This window comes from Pinus tabuliformis, chromosome 9 (genome assembly GCF_031772625.1).
Source record: "Pinus tabuliformis cultivar Carrire ecotype Pingquan chromosome 9, CPIR1, whole genome shotgun sequence".
Taxonomy (NCBI): Eukaryota; Viridiplantae; Streptophyta; class Pinopsida; order Pinales; family Pinaceae; genus Pinus; species Pinus tabuliformis.
This window is the reverse complement of record NC_142307.1, coordinates 1000843601-1000848636: the sequence shown is the minus strand read 5'-3', so window position 1 is coordinate 1000848636 and position 5036 is coordinate 1000843601.

Here is a 5036-nt window from a genome sequence, read left to right as displayed (position 1 = left end):
CATCAGATATTCAAGACTTTCTGAATGCCTTTGCTCAATGATATTCCTCTCCTTTTATAGTCTTAGGCCTTGCTCAATACCACGGACCAAACCCATAATAAAAAAATACCATCGACCCAATACTTGGGATCAACACCTATGGGTGCAATACCACAGACCAAAACCATAGGTCTAAATACCACGGACCCAAAAATAAGCTTTCTGACATGTACGTTCTTTTCCGTGCATGAAACTGCGTGTATACCCTACTTGGTATATAGCGAACCTGCGTATACGAGACTTGGTATATAGTGAACCTGCGTATATACCCTACTTGGTGAACCTGCATATACGCGACTTGGTATATAGTGAACCTGCGTGTATACCCTACTTGGTATATAGTGAACCTGCGTATATACTCTTCTTTCTTCATTCTTTGTAGTCTGATCATCAATTCTTTGCTACTGACCTACTACACTCTAATCTGTCATCTGTGTGATTTGCCATCAAGGACAACACTTGTCTCATAATGCCAACAAAAATTCTTTGGAAGCGATGTAGCATATTGGGTTGAGTTACTAGTCCTGGAAGCCTTGGTTGGACAAACACTCTTGAGCCCATGGTGGGTTGAGTTACTAGTCCTAGAAGACCTAGTATGAAAAATTCTCTAGAACCTAGTAGCAGTTGTGGGTTGAGTTACTAGTCATAGAAGCCTTGGTTGGAACAAATGCTCTAGAGCCCTGTACAACTTGGTAGAGACAGATCTAGTGATGGTTAGTGATGTTCAACTGTGAGATGGAATCACTAGTTGAGGGTTGATTTGGTTAAGCCTTTGGAAGCCCTAGTTTGGTTTTGATTGGTTTATTACATGTGATCCCACATTCATGCTTGGAACATGGGGGTGATTGGTTGAAAGAGAGATTTGGTTCAACCCAATCTATGGTTAGGTGGTACGTGGAAGTCCCTAACTTGGTTGGATTTTCATATGTTAATAAGAGATCCTTTTCCTTTGGTATTTCATGAGTAAATGTGCTTGTCATTATGTGACTTTAATGGTTTTTCATCATTGGTATATCTTCGGTTATTTTTTGGTTATAAGCATGTTTTATGACAAACCTTATGTATGGATCTCATCATGGTTTGGTTAGTAGATGGAATATTAATGAATTAATGACCTAATAGATAACAATGTAGCTATTATGAGGAGACATCAGTCTTCCTTGACAATTCTCAGATAAGTATGAGACCTCTATGTTCAGATCTATTGTTATGACCTATAGATTTCATGTTTATGATATGTTTGATGGAATTCTTGTCATGGCTACTAAAGGTTAGGTCAATTCCTTATTCAAACTTTTGCATTAGTAGCCTTGCATCAATGTTATTTATCAATAATGGATGTTTCATGAATTTTTGGGCAAAGGCTTGAGTTCTAGCCCTCAAAAAGTGGCTTTAAATTTGTGTTGGTTGGCACAGAACCATGTGAAAAAAGCCACAATCGCATGGATGCCTTGTTGTTGGAGCGACTAAAGGGTCTTAGTCGTAAGGAAGGCTTGTTATGGGAGAAATTGGGTGTCTAGTACAACAAAACATCTAGTTGTCTCAGGGGTTGGGCACCTAGAAGGGTTGGTTATCTCCTAAAGGTTTTGTATCTCCTGAGGAAGGTCAGATTGGTCTTGTCTTGTCGGTTCCACTTAATTGTATATGGGGAGTTGAATCATATCATAGTAAATATTCATCACATGTTTACCCCGATTGCTCGGTTATCTTGGGTAAATGTGGGAGGAGGGTGTTACATAGTGGTATTAGAGCATGGTTCCATTCTCCTTGGGTGATGGCTGGTTTCCCCTTCTCTTTGGATGAATGTGTTGTCATTTATACATGTCATTTGCATAGATGTTCATTAAGTATGTGTTATATGTATGTGTTATGTATACATGGTAAGGTACATTGTTGTCGTCGTATTTTCATGCAGTATTTTATGAGGTTGCTATTGGGATGTGTTCGCTATGAATGCATGTCAATGTCTATATGTATTGTTTATGCATGTGTGTCATCCATATGCTTTTCATGCAGAGCACCTAGTCGAAGCTATAATGGTGGCCTTATGCATGGTAACTGGGATAATGATTGAGACGATGTTTATATACTGCGATGATTATGCTTATACATGTATTTTTCTAATCAAGTTAGTCTTGCAGATGACACATCCTCCCCTAAACTATACTGAGGTATGCTGGTTGTTTATAATTTGGTTTAGCTGACATGATATACTTTGCAGGAAGAGAAGATCAAATATGACTACCAAGATGGTAGGCTACAGTTCATGGTATTCTCCTTATAGATCAGATGAGAAACATGGTGATGAGTACTTCCCTCACATAGTAGACACTTTGAGAAGTTTGAAGGAAAAAATAAGGAGTTGCAAAGTAGATAATAACATAATCATTCAATCACAAGAGAGACTTTCTAGGGCATAGGAGAAACAAGCAAAGTTTAATGTAATCATCCTTCAGAGTTTGTTATACTTGGAGAGACAGGGACAACTTAGGATTAGTCATGGATAGGAGGATAGGACTAATGGACCATATGGTAGTAAGTCACATGGTGGGCACATGTTGGATAGAGATGATATAGTTAGAGATGGTAGGTTTCTAGATACACCTAATAGACGAGGCAATGGACATGGGCTTTAGTCTAGTTCTAGTTCGGACATGTATTATGGTCATCATCATTATCATCGTTACAAGAGGAGTGATAGGGGATATTTACTGAATGAGTTCAAGAAATCCAAGCCACCTACAGTTGATGGAGAAATGAAAAATTCATGGGATGCCAAGTTTGGTTTGTTGGGATCAATAAGTTCTGCAGATTACGTGATTGTGATAGAACGTGAAGGCCAGGATAGCGAATTTTAGTCTTAAAGGTAAAGCAAAAATTTGGTGGGAAGATGTAAAGAATGTTAGGGGAATTCATGAAGAGGAGTTAACTTGGAGTGAGTTCAAGAGAATTTTCAAGAAGAGGTATCTATTTGAGAGATACTATGATGAAAGGGAAAAATAATTTTATGAGTTGAAGATGGAATCCATGACCGATGAGGAGTAAACTAACAAATTCTTGGAGCTATTAAGGTATGTGCCTTATCTTAAGGAGGAGAAAGTGAATATTTATAGATTCATTAGTGGGTTTCCAGTAGAATTCAAGTACAAGATTAATTTTGATAAGCTTAGATCATTGGAGGAAACCATCAGGAAGCTAAAGCATTGTTATGAGAAATAAAAGTGTAGATCTAAGACTAAATAGGGTTGGAAAAGTAATGATAAAAATAAAGGAAAATCGGATAAGAAGTGAACAAGACCTCAGGACATAGTTAACAAAGAGAATGCAACACCACCTAAGAAGTTCAATGCATCTAATAGAGGACATGGATTTCGGTTTGATGACTAGAACAAGGGTGATGGTAGGAAACCTTTACAGCAATGGACTTGTGGCGGAGAGCATCGTAGGAGATATTGTCCATAGCATTAGGGTGGTAGACCATAGATCTACTCAGGAGGCACATACTGTGGGGGATGTTGGACAGAGTATTCCTCGTATTTATGCATCACTGGATAACAGGGAGGTAGATCACCATGCATCTATTATCGAGATGGATGGTAAGATTTTTGATCAAGTTTTATCTATTTTGATTGATCTTGGATCTAATTATAGTTATGTTAATCTTGACTTGGTGGATAAGTATGGATTGAATAAAGAAGTGGATGCAGATTCTTTGTTAGTGCAATTGGTTATAGGTACCAAGAACAGAGTTCATCGTTGGGTAAGAGCTTGTGCATTTGAGTTAAATGGTATGCCTATATCTTCACATATGAATGTACTTCCATTGGGATCATATAGTATGTTTTTTGGTATGGACTGGTTGTATCTTCATAGGACTAAGGTGGATTGTTATGACAAGGTTATTGATTTCTTGGATGACAATGGGGAACAAACGATCTTGCAGGGTAAGAAGAAGGCAAAATCAATTAAAATGGTGATATTTATGTAGGAAAAGCACAAATGTAGAAAAGGGTGTTTGTTATTTGTAGTACATATTTCCAATGATAAAGGTAATGCTATCAAGGATGCAGATGTTTTGAGGAGGTACCTTATTTTACAGAAATTTCAAGATGTGTTCTCGGTAGACATTTTAGAGTTGCCACCTCATAAGGAAGTGGACGTTTCTATTGAATTGGTCCTAGGGGAAGCACCAACATGAAAGGCACCATAAAATATGAGCACATCAAAGTTAGTAGAGTTGAAGTTGCAGTTGAAGGAAATGTTTTACAAGGGATACAATAGGCCAAGTGTATCATCTTGGGGTGTACTAGTGTTGTTTGTGAAGAAGAAAGATGGTACTCTTAGGTTATGTATTCATTATAGGAAGTTGAACAAGGTAACCATCAAGAACAAGTATCCATTTCTGAGGATTGATGACTTATTTTACCAGTTGAAGGGAGCAATAGTGTTCTCAAAGATTGACTTGAGATTAGGATAACATCATGTACGCATTAAAGAATAGGACATCTACAAGGCTGCTTTCCTGTAACAACCCTGGTGAAAATTCCATGTAATAAAAATAAATAAAGGTAAAATAATAACCATGGATGATGGGACACTTATTCCAAGATGAACGTTCAGAAAAATCCTAGTGATGGGGATCACTTGTGATTGTTTATGGCTAAGGAAATCAGAAAACGCAATGGCTAAGGCTTTGGAAAGGCAAAAAGCAATTTTTGGCACATTTATTTATGAAAATAATAGAAATTAGGGGAAAATGGAGGTGAAAGGTCACAAGTTGCATGTGAGGAGGAAATTGAAGGAAAATAATGGAAAATGAAGAAAATAGAGGCCTCATTCGTAAAAAGCCTTCAAAGGATCAGTTGGTAACCTTTTGTCAATTCAGTTTAGGAGCTCTCTCATTATTCTCTCTCACTCGCATACTCTTGGAGGCTTAGATTTTTCTTGGATCACCCTTGGAGGGTGTGCCATACTTGGACTTTTAGAGCAAGAAGGAA